This window comes from Centropristis striata, chromosome 20, assembly GCF_030273125.1.
Source record: "Centropristis striata isolate RG_2023a ecotype Rhode Island chromosome 20, C.striata_1.0, whole genome shotgun sequence".
Classification (NCBI taxonomy): domain Eukaryota; kingdom Metazoa; phylum Chordata; class Actinopteri; order Perciformes; family Serranidae; genus Centropristis; species Centropristis striata.
This window is the reverse complement of record NC_081536.1, coordinates 8108365-8126240: the sequence shown is the minus strand read 5'-3', so window position 1 is coordinate 8126240 and position 17876 is coordinate 8108365. Positions and strand designations below refer to the sequence as shown.

Sequence of the window (17876 nt, the reverse complement as noted above, 5' to 3'; positions counted from 1 at the left end):
CACATTACGTTCCCTGTTTGGGATTGTATATAGCAGATTTCTGCAACAATAATCTTTTAATGGTAAATGCATGCTTCTCAATATGCTGACCTGAAAGATTGCAACAGTGCATGTAAATGCTCTGACTGTGCGTTGTGTACACTTTGAACCCCCTCCCCCGTGTGCTTGTTGACACCATGGTCCCCTCGACCCCCCGCCACCTCTGTAAATTGTGTTTCACGGCTTGAAGGTTACAGAGAAAGGCTTGTGTTTGCCGAGGAGGCCAGATTAGTGCTCATCAGTCGTGGTGTTTGAGATCCCCACACTGACCCTGGGGGCAAAAAGCCAAGCTGCTTTCACACTGCAGTACACGGGGACCCGAATGAGCCTACAGCAGCCTATTGTCACCACTCACCCAAAAGAAAAGACAGCAAATTGCCATGTCAGGAACTTTGGCCCCCATGCCAATATAATACACAGCCTTTGTCCCTCATCTAGCCCGTTAATATAAAAGGAGTCGCAAAGGGTATATGTTGCAGCTCGATTCTCGCTACAAAATAACAACAATATGATTTGATGTAGGAGTTTGTGTGGGTGTTCGCTTCAGAACATTTCATTTGCAGCAGTTTGAACTGCCATAAAGATTTACATTTGATGCAAATGAATGCATATTCAAACTGGCACAGGTTAAAGGAGTGAGACACACATGTATCTGCCTTTAGATGAGAGGAATATAAACAGATGGTTATAAAGTGTGCTTACACACAGCCAATGCAGAAATATTCTAAAAGGCTTATTTTCTAAAAAATAAAATAAAATAAAAAAGTGAATAGAGAGTTGTGCTTTGCTATGACACTCAGGAGCAGATGATAACAAGTCTTTGGATATATGCTGAGATAAACAGCTCTGTTGAAGAAACCCATTGGAAGTTTGATCCTATAAAATCCTCAAACCCACAGGCTCAGTTTGCAGATAGTACACAAGTTTCTTACAACTTCTATATTTTTTTCATTATCTCTGGTAATTGTCCTAGTTGTACTTTCAAGCCTTCCACTTCTATGCCTACAGACCTAAACCATAATGGACTCGAGGAGATTTGATCATTTGTTTCGTGCCTTACTGAGGTAGCCGGCGGAGGTCAGCGATTTAAATGCCTACCAGATGACATATATCATTATGGTGGATTTCCTATTCTGCTCAGTAGCCAATCATGCAAAGGTAATTAGGCAATTCTGTCTCTGTGACGCTGACTGACACTAAGATTAACAAGCTTTGGGAGCACAGTTGACTGGAGGTGAGAAATCTGCCATTATTGCCCAGATGATGAACTAGGTTTTGTAAGGTTCGATGGCATTGAAAGTGTGGCCCTCCTCAGAGCAGACCACACTACACAGCACACTAGTTACATTGAGTGTACACCTTAACTACATTTCTACACATACTGAAGAAAAAACAAACTTGAGAACTCATACTAAAGTACTTAGAGCACCTCCGGTAATCAATAAAAATTCACGAGCTAATCCTGTCTAACACCTACGCCTCTGTGTGCTCTGAGAGTACAAAAAAGCCGGCAAAGGGTAAAGTGTGTCGGGTTAGAATGAATGTTAGTATACACATTGTTTTTCCATCAAGTATATTGGCATACTCACAAAAAGCCTGTGCATGTTTCTAATCAGCATGGTAGCCATCCTAAATGGCAGCAATAAAGGCACACAGATCTTGCAGGAATGTAAAAGCGCCAGTAAAATAAAATGCATGATTTAATGACCATCTGTTGGGTGCCGGTGCAGACCTTGCTGCGACATGCTTTGTGAATGATCAAAGGCAGCGTCCGCATCGAGAGCGATTCACCTCAGGAGGCACGCTGGGGAATTAACAAGCCACCCAGCACAGATCCATTTTCCATGCAGTTTGGCCCTTTTGATTCCTTAACTGGTCTGCCTCAGTCTAACATGGTGAAAGAGAGGGAGTAAAACAATGCAATACACACACACACACAACAGTCCAGCCCTACAAAATGTGAAGCTCCTAGCTAAACAGCAACACACTTAAAAGTTTGAAAATCCATTTGTAGAATAGCCCAGCGGAACGATTCAATAGAGTTGTGTATTATTAGGATTTTTTTTTTTTTCCTTTCAGACTCGCCCTGCCATCGGCTGCTTATGTTTATGGCCTTCCTGAGTTTCTCTGAGAGTCCATTTAGGTGTTGGGGGACGGATGCCAAATGACCAATCAGCACTTAGAAGAAGCATACACACAGAGAGAGGCATGCTGATGTCCTTAGACAGACATTCCAAAACACTCGGCTCTTATCTCATCAAGGCTCAGTAAATAAAACATTTAACAGCTGCGCCAGACTCAGGATAGCAGAGACGATGTGGGCTTCCAGCCTGGTCCAGGAATTACAAGTATAGCACACGAAAAGAGACACCCGGAGATAATTCAGACACAAACTTATAATAATGCTCATGAGTCTATATAAAGTTAAGAGTACACCTAAAATAAAAATAAAAAAAAGCCAGATTCTCCAGGGGACGACGAAACAGAACAACCATTCCACTGGCATAGCTCACGCTTCAAAAATTTACCATAAGGCATAACAAATCTCAGGTGGGCTCCAGACAAACAGCGTACCCACACAAACGCTTTCAAAGCTCTACAAAGATTAACATACACATCCTTGGGCTGACATCGTCATTACCGCTTTGTTTTGCTCTCTTTACCTTCTGTCGTTCTGTCTTGCCTTTTATCTCTCCTTAATTATTCTTCCTTTTTCACCGCCTGCCTGTCTGTCAGTAAGACTGTGTGCAGTATTTAACATGCTGAGGGGACACATGTCCACCCCAAACGCCACAGAACAAATTCGCTACTTTGTTTGCGTTCACAGCTCATTTGGCCCAATCCATGTTTTGGCATTCTGTTATTGTCACGCTTGGTGAGGTTTTCTCCGCTGCCCACCGAGGGGGAGAAACACGTTCCAGGGGCTGTCAGCTGAGGCTCACATTCACACTTTATCCTGCAGTATTTCCTTCAGGCTTACTTTTTTTATGTAGTGCACAGAACACCGTCTCTGAAAACAGCTACTGTGGAATGCCATGTGTGTCTAAAATTCAGGGCATTGCTAGAGAATTTTGAAGAAGTTCATATAAAACATTTCAAACAACTGATGGTGAATATTCCATTTTAGTTATACTGGACTTTTCTGCTGTATTTGACACCTTTGATCAACTGATTGAATATTGAACTGCATTGTATCTCTGGTTCTGCACTCAAATGGTTATCTTAATATGTCTTCCTCCGCTCCTCTCTTATGTGGAGTCCCACCAGGGTTGATCCTTGGACCTGTTCTGTTTCCATTATGTATGCTACCTCGGAGCAATCTGCTTAACTTCCTCAGTGGTATCTAGTATGCCAATGGGAAGCAGCTCTACTTCTCGGTTAAACTTAATAACCTCAATAACCCTAACATCCTTCATGACTGCGTAGCTTCTGTTACAAATTGGATGTGTCAAAATTTCCTCCATTTCAATTCTGACAAGGCTGAGGTCCTTGTGATCGGCCCAGATTGAAAGTCGAAAGAGGTCACTCGCTATATGGGCCCCCTCACTAGCAACATCAACAAAAAGCATAATTTTTGACCAACATTTGAACAATGAACCACATATTACTTAAAAAAAAAGATAATAATAATAATAATAATAATAATAATAGCAAAAAATTATGCTCACAAAAACATGGAACTTCTAATGCATACCTTCATGTTGTCACTACTTTAACTCCCTCTTTACTTGCATTACTCAGACCTCGCTAGTTCATTTTTAATTTGTGCAAAATGCAGCAGCTAGGCTATTAAAGACAAGTCGTTGGTTCCGCACCACCCCATTTCTTGCCTCTACTCATTGACATCCAGAAAAGCACAACATTTATTTATTTTTTAAACATAGTAATCACATGCAAGGCCTTGCCTGGCCTGCATACATAGCAGAGTTTTTAAGCTGCTGTTGTAGCTGTCCACTGTTTCAATTATCTGATCAAGGCCTTTTATCTGTTCCCTGTTCCCATTTTAAATCCAGAGGTGACCGTGTTTCATGGTTGTAACTCCTAAAGTTTGGAACAGCCTTCCTCTTTACATCAGATCTGCTGAGTCTGAGTTTTGTTTAAAGTGACTGCAGAAATCTAATTTCAGTAGGTTACTTCTTTAGTTTTGTTTATTTTTGTTGTGTCCTTCAACCCTCATACTTTTTCCATGCAAATGTATGTGTTTTTATGTTTGCATGTATGTTTTCTTGTATTTGTCAAATTTTATAATATATCTGAAGCACTTACTGTAACTGTGTATTTTTAAAGATATTATGCACAATTATTATTACAATCCTGATTCCCAAAAAGTTGGGACAGTTTCCAAAATCTAAATAAAACAAAATGTGAGAATTTGCTAATCCTCTGCAACAAAAATATGTACACAGACAGTATATTTTATGTTGAAACTTTTTTTGTAAATATACACTGTTTTTATTTAAGTTCTACAAAGCATCCCAACTTATTTGGAGTTGGGGTTGTATTATTATTTAAGTTATAGTAGTAGTAGTAGTAGTAGTAGTAGTAGTAGTAGTAGAAGTAGTAGAAGTATTGGCAGGGAGCTTGAGAAGTGATGGTAAAGTTGCTGGAGAAATGGCATCAAGGTCAATTGCTTCCTCTGTTTTACCACTAACCCACCCACATCTTGACCTTTTGGGGGGTCAAACACACACACTTTAGATACAATCAGAGATCAGCGCTACAGCTGTGTGTGCCTCATTGTACCTCCTCCACCAACATAGTCACACACCCACATGTATACAGGCTCTCTATTTTATTTGAGCTACCATCCCCCTCGCCCCAATACTCTGATGATTGAAGAGGCTTGGGAAAGTGTCAGTGTGGTGTTGATCACCCCAACGGCCGCGGAGGTTGAGGGGAAGGGAAAGGGTCTTGTTTGCAATTTCACAGGTGGAGCTGGCTGGTGGTGGGAATGTCCCAGCTGGTCTCAAAGGTCTAATCTCCCCCAGCTAGCAGCAGTCCATCCACCCACCGACTGTAAACACAATAGCTCCCTATGGTACTGAGCTGATTGCTGTTTCATCAGGGCCAGGATAGAGTCAGTGGAGAGGAGCTCCGTCTCACACTGTTTGATGAACTTGTTTATTTTTCCTGCGCATGGGAGGCCCAGAACAAACTGATTGGCAAGCAGCACATTTATCTGAGGCTTAGAAAGCATTCCCGATGATACCGGACAGTCATTGCTGCTACAAAGCCACAGCAAAAAGCTTAATTAGAGCTTTCTGAAAATAATGTCTTGATACCACCCCCTATAATGCCCATTATTACTGCTAAGTATGCTCCTCCATCAAGTATGGCATGTGCTAATGTGAGTCTCACAGTAGAGAGCCAACATGTTTCAGTGGGCTCAAATAGCTTTGCTGCACTCTCCCACTCAGAAATTAATCTTCTTCCCAGCAGACACCTCTGCACATGCCCGACACAGAAAGGAACGCATATACCAATATTAATTGGTTTGTGTAAACCGAAAACTCAATTTCCATCTGAAACCTCTCAAATACACAGAATTCTACACATTGATGGCATGTTTAATTGAATTGTTTTGACATTATTGTTCACCCCATGAAGTAAACTTATTATTTAACGAAGCAAATCAAACATATGTTGTTAAAGTGTGGTGTAAGGTGAAGAGAGGGCCTGCTTTACTCTGACTCCTTTGCTACTTGCTTCTTAGTGAAATTGCATGAATATGCAAAGTAAAATGAGACGATATTACGCAAACTGTTTTCCTCTCACTACCACCCACTACGTCTGACATCTGTTCTCCACCTCCACCACACTTTTTACTCAGCGTATTCCTCTGTCATTCTTCGTACCACCTTCCACCTCCTTCATTTTTCCTCACCTTTTTCCCTCCTCTTCAACACTCCTTCCTCTCTCTCCACCTTTATATGAGCTTCTGCAGCTATCCACAGAGATCTGTCTGCACACACATACTGTTGCGGCAGTGTGAGGGGTGATAATGAAGTGTCTGGGAAAAGAGGATTAGGTGGAGTGGTGGGCATCATCCCTGCGGTATAAACGCTCATCTCTCCCTTAGGAAGGACACATGGAGCGTCTTTCACTTCAGTCCAACTGGCTGTCTCGTTGTCATTCTCAGCTAGCACACTGGGATGGCTGCTGTGGCCCTCAGGAAGCAACAGTGAGGGGGTTAACGCAACGACGGGCCCAGCACCTAGGGGACGCTTGGCGATTCATCCTCTGACACCCGCCTGTTTATTTTGCACAGCCAGGCTGAGAGGAGCATAGCACTGGCACTGGGAAAGTGAAGATCTTCACCAGGGGAACAGGCTGACACAGAGAGAAAGATAGATAGAGGGTGAGAGGAAGACAGAGGAAGAGAGGGAGACACAAACTCCTCCTCTTCCCTGTGGTCTGACAAAAAGATGACAGCTTTCCTCTGGAGCTTGCTCTGCCCTCCCTGGGCTGAAACCGCACTTGTAGGCGAGCGGCCTGTCAGACACAGCTAACTAGGCTGCCCCATGAGAGATGCAGAAAGCTTGACAGTTTGTTACTAGTTGGCAAAAGGCCACCGTAGCAGGTCAGTCTCTGCGCAGAAAGTGTCAAAGAAGTGCCACTAATCAGCTACCAAGCACCTCTTTAGAGATGCTCATGTGAATATAAGCCTTCTCCTTTGCCCAGAGCTAGTTCAAAGACCCATTATTATCAGTGAACTGTCACATACTCAAGCCTCAGATCTATATACTACCCCAATGCTACTGTAAACATTAGGTACTTGAGAGCAATCAATGCTCAGTGCGTTGGGCTTTTTTGATGTGTAGTGGTTAGTGAAATTATAGCTTGTACTGTTTAGGCAGCAGAAAACCCAGGAGCCCTCAGCTTGTATGTGTACCTCTCTCTATAAAGCAGGCCAGGTGCCAGCAATGGATATTTAAAAGTAATTCCTGTGACCTCAGGTATCTCATCGTTTTGAATGCAGTTTCCAACTATTTTTTAGACTATGCATGTTACTGCAGTGTTAATTTATTTTACATATACTGCTCAGGTAGCTACATGTTAACGTCGGGGAAATCTGTAGCCGCAATACTTGGAGCACAGATGCAAAAGGCGCCACAACAGAAAATCTCAGTGGTGCAGCAACCATGGGGAGTATGAAAAAATAAAATGTTTTTTTGCCCCCTTTAGCATACCAGAATGGTACATAGGACATTAAAATCGTAAATAAAATAAAATCGCCTTTATTGTCAATATATAGTCAACTATACAAGAAAATTGAGAGTGCCACTGCTTAAGGCGCATAGATAATAATTCAGTAACTATTTTGATCAAACAAAACAAAACATATGCTACCACACCTATCTGGTGTTGGCAGTCAGTCACAACAATTGTGTGTGGTCTCATATGTTCACAGCTAGACACCTAAAGAGAATAATCTTGTACCGTGCCAAGCCAATCAATAACCAATCTCAGCACAAGTATTTGTATGCCAACACCTGCAGTAATCAACTATAGAACACATTATTCATATTCATATTATCAACAGGTAAACTATTAGTTTGTCCAAACTAAATGGCTGTTAGGATAAGGTTATTCTGCCCAGCCTGGTGAATGTTTATTGATTTAATGGCTCTGCAGTGCTAATTTCTTCCATTGATCTCTACTGGTTCCCCAATTACCTTCACCACTGTTATAGATAGAACAAATGACATGGAGGAAAGCCCCCCCCCCCCCTGTTGGGGAATTAAATTATATCAAACTTCAAAGCAAACAAAACTGAAGCAGTAGTTTTGATACTAAACTCCTTTCATATTTCACAGTGCCTCAGTTCTCAGTGGAGGTTGTACAAATTGTACAAAATCGGATTTTGTTCAATGTTGAAAAGTGTATCTCTCAATTTGGGTTTACCTTTCATTCCAACTGTCTGTTATTGGAACTGCCACGTCTTCCTAATACATACTTTACTCGGATTATACGCCAGAGAAATTCTTGCAAACGTTTTGAAAATAACAGGGTTTCATATGATTGGTATATTGGCATGTCAGCCGTCTCTGAATCATTTGCGAGCATGTGGCTAAGCTCTCTGGGCCTCCTGTGATGTCCTTGCAGTAGCCTTGCCTTGATTGGTGAGACTATGGGATGGGGTAGTGCCCTGCTAAGAACTGTCCCCGTCTGTCAGATCTCATCACTCCATCCTGCATTGCTGGGGGCAGCGGGACCAAAACTGACCACTGAGTCAACTGACAAGACAGCTCAGCATCCAGTTATCCCAGAATAAGTATCGCACGCACACGCACACACACACACACACGCAAATTCAGACAGATACACAGAGATGCCCATCACGCAAGCAAATGCATGCACAGTCACGTACACACACAGTGGCATGCAAACACCCAGTCACACAGACACATAAATGTAATACACACAGACACATGCATGCAAAAGAACACGGACAGGCCGAGTGCAGGATCTACCCCCAAAACAGCCGAAACAAAGCCTTTGCAAGACGCAAATGCGCTCTGACATTGAGGTTGGTAGTGCTTTGAGTTGTCTAAAATCTCAACAACTGACCCAGAAATGCTGGTGCATGGAGGGGGGGTCTGGGGTGCATGGGGGAGGTCATGTGTGATGCAGTGTGGAAGAGAACTGAATTGACACTTTCTTGCCCCCTTCGTGGACCCTGTGGTGGTATTCTCACTTTAGTTACGGGAGGAGACATAAAAAGGTGGATGATACTTAAACAAGGGTTCAAATCCTTTGTTGTACAAAAGCATGTGCATTACTCAGTCGTTGCAATATACATAAGGGGTACAATTTGCTGTGAGATTGCAAAATATCACTCTTCCGGCCTCCTGATTGAAGTCAAAGGCCACCTTTGTTTCCTCTCAGAGAGAGCAGGCGAGAGAGAGAGGCTGCAGAGGTCAAACACAAAGAAAAACAAGCAGCTGCAATATGTTTACAGCAGCAACCCGGAGGGAAGGAGAGGTCCCGACAACAATATTGCATATATTTATATTTAACTAAATGATTCTGAGAAGTCAAGATGGCCTACTGTATGCTTCCGTTGTTCCCTTGCAGGTAAACTCAAAAACAAGCGTAATATGCATGAAAAATGTACATACCACAACTTTCAAAACAACGACAATAGTTTATACAACACTTTTATGATAATTTCAAAACACTGTACTTTACCGAGCCAAAATGTAACAGCACTCAGAGACTCCCGAGCCTCAGCTGCCTCGAGGCTTGGCTACTGCCCTGAGGTTTTGAGCTGCAGCTGGCAGAGCATGCATTTCAAACTGATAAGGCTCCACACTTTCTCTGTCCTCTGGTTCAATACACGATGGGAGAGATTCTAGAGGAGTGAAGTCCTCCACCTCGAATGACCCCTCATGGCAAAAGGCAGCGAGACTCTGTGTCAGTATTAAAATTACACTGAGAGAGGCATGTAGGATTCTGAGAATCTCTTGTGAAATTCTCCATCACATAAATACAACCACATATTCCCCTCAGCTTCTCAAACAAATCCACTGCGAGCGAAGACATGCTGAAAACTGCATTGTTTTGTACGCTTTAGGGCTTAAGAATAGAAAAAAAAATGTGCATTTACCCTGCAAACCAAAGCCTTGTAATCAGCTACATGCATTATCACAGATTTGTTCAAATTATAATACTAAAAACAGTTTTACACATGCAGGAAACCCCAGCTGTCAAACACAATCAACAAAAATCTAAAATACAATATGTATTACACAGACATTTTCCAGAAATTCTGCATTATATATATATATATACAGTCTCTTGAGCGGTTTCCAGGAAAGTGTCAATTTAATAGCAAAGTGTGAACTATGAGTGTCAGAGGAGAAACATCTCTTTAAGTTAGTGTCTCTCTGAATGATCCAGGTTAGCTCAGCAAAGCCTGCTACACCAGAGCCTGACACACAGAGCTCCATACAGTTTGATACAGCGATATGTGTGCTGTTTAAAGTTAGGCCCTTTCCCTCACCCGCACTGCAGTGCCAGAGATCAAGTGATGCCGTCAACTAGCTAATGACATGACTGCCGCAGGCGACGGCCGGCAGCTTGATTTATACATGGGGACAGAGATAAATGATTCATAGGCTATGAGAGGGATACCAGGCCACGTGGCAGCTATATGCCCCCCTCGCTTGCTCTTATTCGCAGATACACACCTCTCCATAAATGTCCTGGAACACTTTATGTCTCATAAGCTTAACATTACACAACTGGTCAGCCTTGTGACCACCTCTCATGATGACTCCACGTCGTTTTCCTCTCCCTTTGTCTCTACATTTTTCTACAACTCTTCCTCACGCTGTCCCTCTGTTCATTGACTCCCTGACCATTTCTTCTTCCCTTCCCATTATAATGCAATGCTAATCCTAAATATGGAACCCACTGTTGTAGGCTGAAATGAATGGCCCAATCATTCTGCATCAATTAGTCCATCCATCATTGCTGATTGGAGGGGATGGGGGGGGTCCTGTTCTCTGTGGTGGCAGGGGGAAGACAGACATGGCATTAGGGAGAGCCTTCACGCTGAAATGCAATTTTCATCACTATTTGGGAACGGGAAACTGCAGTCCACACGATGACCTTGTCCTGCTAATTTCCGTGGAATGCCCTCTAAATTACGTCATATCTGTAATAATTGGGTGAAATGATCTGACAGCATGGGGATACAGTACATCTCACATGATCATTTTTCAATATAATGACTGACATTTCCATGGAGATGTCACTGTGCTTGACATTCAGTTACTGTATGTGTAGTAATGGTCAGCAACCTCCATTAAAAGCACTTTAAGGCAAGAGACTGCGGCACCACACACATATAATAGATCATGTTTTCCTACAAAACAAATCATGAATTCTGTTGATACAAGCAATAAATAAATGGGGGTTAGGAGGATTGTGGTGGCTTTCTTGCATATTATGCAGTCATTATACTGGGTTACACATTTAATAAAGCAGGGAAACGCTTCAGTGGTAAAATACAGTACAGTGGTAATGCACAACTTACAAGTGCATAACACTTGGGATGTGTAGCGTAAAGTTGTTTTATTATTTTTACTAAGTCAGTGCAATTTGCAAAATGACTTCCCTGCTTATGCAAGAACGAGGCCAATTTAGATAAGGATTTTTTTAGTTTTAATTATTTAAATGTCACTGGCTCAAGCCCATACAAGAGGGCACTCCCATATTTGGATGGCGCAATGAAACGCAAGCATGAAGAGTATTAATGCAAAGCCCTGTGATGAACACAACCTACTGAAAAAGGAATGGTAAACATACTTACTTAAATCACACAGACAAAGACCAGGTGAGAGAATACAAATGTCCTTACGCTGTGAGTTTACCTTGTAAATAGTTCACAGCAGGGCTAATCTCGCAGAGGAGGACAGACACACATTAATATCAGCACCGTCTCTAACACACTTTAAAAAGCACATGGAACATTATGGCACAAATACAAGGTGGACCTAGATCAGAGTGTAACTAACTGCCCGCTAAATATGAGGAGATAAGTAAATCCCGAGGGTACTGCGCTGACTGAGGAATCTTTGCATCCAATTTATCATTTTACATTATTTAGGCTACTCCACTGGGAAATACCGTATCTCTGTCATAAGTTATGCTAATGGCTGGTACTACCATCTGTGAACTGAGGACCATCATTCAAGCATAGTGTGCAATCTATGAGTTATGAGAATAATATGTCATCTTTGAACGATTAATCATAAAGGGGAGTTCTGGGGCTTCCAGTGAGCTGATATGGTTGCGACAGGGACATAAGGCAATCTAACCCAAGTCGTCACACAACACTGTCCTATATCTCAACCTATACCCCCCCCCTTCCCCCTGCACAAAGCACTTTGCCCAGGTCCCCTCCAATCTGCTCAATAAACAAGCCCGGAGCAGGACCCAGACAGAGGATAATGGTTCACCTGGAGGTGACAGGAAAAGAAAACAGAGCTCTTTGCATAACGAATGCAGATAGAGATAAGCACAGTGAAGTACTTAGGAATCTTGATAAAGGATTATCCAAACAGGTCCGAAACTGGATACAATTTCTGTTTTTTAAAGCACGCTGGGACAGTTTCTCTGAAGAGCCAGTTACAGTCTTCAGTTACTGTCCTGTTGAAACTGCTCTGCTGATGATGTAGCAAAAGAAGAAGTTCTCACATTTCAGCCAAAGGTCAGAGCGAGGACAATATACTCACTTAATTTGTGTTCTTAGGCGCTATAGTGCTCATTAAAAGCCAAGCTAAATGTTAGTGAAAATTTTGATGAGTCTGAATTAGGGATGAACAGTTTTGAAAATATACGTAATTATTAATATTTTTACTGATATTGTAATGGGATATTCATGTTATTGGAAGGAATGATAATTTTTGCATCATTATTCCCATTTTATTTTTAAAAGTTTTAAAAAATCATGGTGTGATTTTTTTTGAGGATCTCCAAAGATTTTTTTTAGTCTGTACACTATTTGTATGCTAAGACATCTCTGCATATTTAATTCAGAATGGTGTTTTAAAAAAATATTTTGTCTAAATATTTTTTGCCTGCTGCTATCTCAATAAAATTGTTCAGCCTTAGTCAGAACTGATCTTTGTTTTTTGCTTCACAATAATGATGTCAGTTAGATATGGTTCAGTCAGAGATATGGAATATTAAATCATCCATCTTAGTCCTTCTTATTTTCAGTTGTACATAAACTACAGCTTATGAAGATGTTTTTAAAAAATATAAATGTAATGATCGGTTATCTCATCAGTATCGGCCATGAGAAGCAGGGAGATATTGTTATTGGCTAAAAATAACCTCCATCAAGCATCCCTACAAAGACTACATGAGCACCACCAGAGCCAGGCAGCATCCCAGCACCCATAATTATTCGGATACATTTGAATGTGTTGGTAGTCACTATGACTCACAGTAGTGTTTAGGAAACTTATGAGGGAGGAGAGCTTGGGGCACACAGCACTACAGCCCATGTTATGCAAGCAATGACAAAGGCTGGTGAGTGCAGTGAGCGTTAGCAGCCCATGGCCAAATTAGCCCCAGTCAGGACGTACAAAACAACCATGCATGTGTCCCGCTGCTTTACTGGAGCCGGGAAGGGAGGCCCAACCTGAGAAGAACGATTTGTTTGGGTGGTCTAGTTAAAGCCTAGTGCTAAATGGGCAATGGTTCTGGTTAGAATGCTAATGAGCCCATTCCCCCTCCTGGATGGAGACATCAAAGGCAAGTGGAGCTCCCTCTCTCTCTGGCTACACAGGGCTTCATGGTATCATTACATGGCTGAGTGTGCGCTTGCGTCCTTGTGTATGTGTGTGTGTGGCAGTGGGTGCGAGACGGCGACAAACGTGTGGGGAAAGGAGAGATAGACAACATGATGTTTACATTAGGGTCTATTCTTTTGGGACTGTGCCAACATCCAGCCATGCTGTGACACACATCACACGCGCAACCTGGTACCATTCATAATTACCCTCTATTCACAGAGGCCTCATTTAGCATGCTATTATCAGAGATCATTGTTATTTTCCTCTCTGTATGTATGGAATCCCAGTGAGACCAACATGTCTAACGTAGATAACAGAGCTATTTTGGTTAACCCCATTGTGTACATAATACTGAAGACACACAGCCCAGAGAGAATTCCCATCAGTGATTTCTAAGGATTTAATAGAGCATCAGGGCATAAGAATCTTTTCTAGACTTATTTTGTCTCCATAACCAATGCTAGGAATATAATATAATAATGTGTTTTTTGGCTACAGGCGAATCTCAACCTTTATTTTTACTTATTTCCAACCTATTCACACTGCTGTGGCTGTAAGCCAACAAAACTATCACCAGCACATGTCTTGTCTGCTTTGCTGTGACCACACATCACACTTGAATTAATGATAAGATATACCAGGGGGGGTTCAACTTTTTTCTCCCATAAGATACCTACACATACTGGGGAACAACACAAAAGTGTGTAAAGCCGGAAGAACTTCTAAAAGTGTGTAGGTGGTATACTAACTTTTCCGACATAAAGTAAAGACTTTGTCCAGTTTTCACATATTGGCGGGAGGCCCACCTCCAGAACTGTGAGAACTAAACATGGCTCAGGTGTGTGAGGCCAACATGATGGATCATCCTGTTGTGAAGCTGCCCCTCTGCTGAGCCCTGAGAAGACAGCTGGGAGATAAGGCAGGCCCTATATGAGAGCACATCTCCTCTTCACATCGATCCTCGCCGCCACCAAGGCAGGAGGTCTTCACATGCCAAACCACAGATAGAGGTGGAGGGAGGGCCAGGGTGAGAACGGAGAGAGCAGTTTTGCAGGTTTAGCAGCCACCTCCTAGTGATAAAGACACTGGAAGATAAAGCCCCTCTTGGCCTTGTGCTGATAAAAGACAAATGATGAAAAGCTTTGTTTTGGGAGGAAAGTAACATTTTCAGCTCTCTGATAGATAAAGGTAATCTCTCCCTGGTTATAATCACCTCCTCATACTTGAGCATGGCAAAAAATAACAAAAACAAGCCTGGCAAGAATGCACACAGAAGAAATTAGATGATCACAGGGATAGTTTGGAATTTTTTTAAGTGGGATTGTATGAGTATCCATGGTCAGTGTATAACCTACAGTAGATGGCAGTAGGCACTCTTCCAGTTTAGTGAAGTAGGCAGTAGTCCTGGCACAGAAGCAAAGCAAAGTTCTGCTGTTGATGGAAGCAGACACTAACCCTGTTTTAGCCACCTAAAAAGAGCCTACCTGGAAAAAAAAAAGTGCGGCATATTTTTACTGCTTTATATTGCTGTCAGCCCTATATAGCCCGTTACTTTGGCTCTATATTTTCTCAACTGTAGAACTTCCATATTCTTATGCATAAAGGCATATTTGCAGTGCAATGTATTAAGCAACAGATTATATGCTTGGTTTTACATTTTTTGCAAATATGATTATGATTATGACAGCCACAACAAAATTTACTGCGGAGAAAACAGGACACATTTATGGAAATATTCTTAATATCGTGTACACTTAAATTGATATTGATTTTATTTATTTTTTTAAGGTGGGATGTTTCTTCGGTGGCAAAAATACGCTTAGCTTAGCTGCACTGCCAACCGATATATAATGTAAGTAATACACTGAATATAAATAAATATCTCATACAACCCCAGTCCAAAAAATATGAACTACCCCTTTAACACGAGAAAATGTGAGTCTTAGCATTTTATAGTTAATTGATCTTGTATCCTGTGCCAGTATCTTGGCAGGAATAGCATCGCTGGAAGTCAATTAAGAATGAAAGGAGGCTTTGCTCTCAAAAAATGGCACTCGCTACAATTAGAATTCCTCTGGAGTTAATAAGCACAGCTGCAGGTCACAATCAACTGAAATGTTTTCTTGCAAAGTATGACTTAATTGACATGTAAGATCTCATATTCTGGTGTTGACAGCCACAAATTCAACTTCATTCATGTTGCTGCAGTGTTGACACGGGGGAAATGCCCAAATGTCTATTACGAGTTAAAGAAGGACTTGGATCAATCACAGAGGCTGCGTGCTCTGAGATTCGCAGAACTGTAAAAAGGTGATCTGCTGCAAAATAATAATAATGAAACCATAATAGCAAAGAAAATTGCCTCTTGTCGCAAATGAATACTGAGAGCCGACTGCAGCAGAGACAGACAACAATCAGAAAGACAGTATGCCTGCTTTACAGCTCCCGGCTTTGTTATGGAGACGCGTGTTTGTGACCTATGATCTCAATCACAGGAGTTTTCTCGATAGTTGTGCGCTGAGGGCCTCTCCATGTCACTGATAGAGATTGGGATGCCACACTGCTATGCAACAACGCCTGGAAAGCTTGCAATCCTAACCATGTATCAGACAAGATGAGGGCCACTCCAGGCTGCATGATTAGATGGGAATAAGATTTCAACAGCCCCGTGTATGCTCTAATGGACACCATGTGCACTGAGCAGTTAACTACGCTGTGGCTTTGATGTTGCTTTATGCACATCCCTCGCCTCTGATGACTCATATTTCATGCCAGGTGTTCAAGTCCAAATAAATTAAGAAATAAAAACACAAGTGACATCCTGAAAAGTGAATAATTCTGTCCTATGTGCCGTTTCCAGTTAAACCAATTTCTATAGAAGAACTACATAACACAATCACCCACATCATTATGATAATTAGCTGTTCTATGTCTACAAAAAACTAAAAATACTGAACATATACACTCGCACTGTGAATAAACAGGGAATGTCTGGCATACTGTAAATGTCAGCGAATGTATTGCTTCTTATAATTTATTAAATGTGTAATAATTCATTTAATGCCCCCAAGAATCTCTCAGTCAAGACATTAAAAACAAAAGATTTAGAATTCTGAAATCCGTCAGTGGTCATTCAGGAGGTTTTTCAACTGGTTATTAAAACTGGTAAAATTAAAAATAAAAAAAACTGAATAAAGCATTAAATTCTGTGTTTCTTCATGCAGTACTGTTCAGTTTGCCGGCAGAGGGCTTGTGAGTCGAGCTGCCACTGACGTTTAATCAGCTGTTTCTCTAATAACTAACGTTGTAAGACCCAGACTCGCAGTAACTAAAGTCCCTCATCTGGTCAAATATATAGCGTACCGTCAAAATGTGGCTTCGAACTGGATAATAATTCATTTATGACAACTTCTGGCAGACAACCACCACTGACACATGTGCAAAGGGGATAAGAAGCCACTGACAGGCGACGGACGCTGATTAAAATTTTTAATTAAAATTTCAGATTGTAGTTGTTGGAGACATTTGGGATAACGCAACTCAACAAAATGTATAATATAGGTCTGGTCGTTTTGAGACATTTTAAGATGATATCGCTTTCCTAGAGGGAAATTCCAAAAAGATTCTGTCAATTAATTTAATTGGCAGATCTGTAAAATTGAGTTTCTCTACAAAAAATCATGCAAAAGCACCAGTTTAAATCGTGTGTTCACAGAGATGTGCACATAAGTTTCTTGGAAAAAAGTAATTCAGCATTTTAAAAAAAACACACAAAAAAACCCTAACCAATTGACTAAAGAAATTGTAGTCAAGACTAAAACAATTGAAGAAAGTTAAAAAAAAGAATGTCTCTTAAGATGAACTCCTAAATTAGAAACTGTAATAGTACTGTATAAGAACATAGATTTACAGATGTGTTGTGTCCTGGTTGGGATCACCCTGTACAGCTGAAGCCTGTCAGCGGAGGATGACACATTCAAAGTGACATCCAACACAGATGGATAAACAGATAAAGCTGAAGCACTGACCTTATTTCATTGTCATACGATTCCAACAGATCATCAAAAAATTCCCCTTCGGACTTAAAATTAACATTTCACATGTAACTGGGAGCATTTTACCCCAACCTAATTCTAATGTGGTAAAGAATGATTATTTCAATCATGTCAGTGTAAAAGTCAAATTTTCAGAGAACAGTTGGATTGGGCAGTAGCATCCTACTGGAGTTCCCAACCCATTATCCCCACACCACGGTCGGCTGCCTCAGATTTCCTCCACTGCTTTGATGATAATGTTCTTGGGCAGGCCGCTAAAGTAATGACCATCTCTCGGTGTGGCACAGTGCAGGGCTGCGCTGCACGGCGCTCTAATGTTTTGGCCTTACATTCGGCCACATTTAACACGGACACTTGGAGCGAAATAGACACTAAAGTCTGCCATGAATCCACAGAAGTACATAGATGCACCATATGAGACCTGATGAGTGCAACTTTGATTGCTTTAATACCATGGAAACAAACAATG

At 41.5% G+C, this 17876-nt stretch overlaps 1 protein-coding gene across 4 annotated transcripts in view; it reads right to left on the bottom strand.

Annotated features, from left to right (window-relative positions):
- The window catches only part of macrod2 (mono-ADP ribosylhydrolase 2), a 428964-nt gene that overhangs the window by 289837 nt on the left and 121251 nt on the right, over window positions 1-17876 (bottom strand). The window lies entirely within an intron of this gene.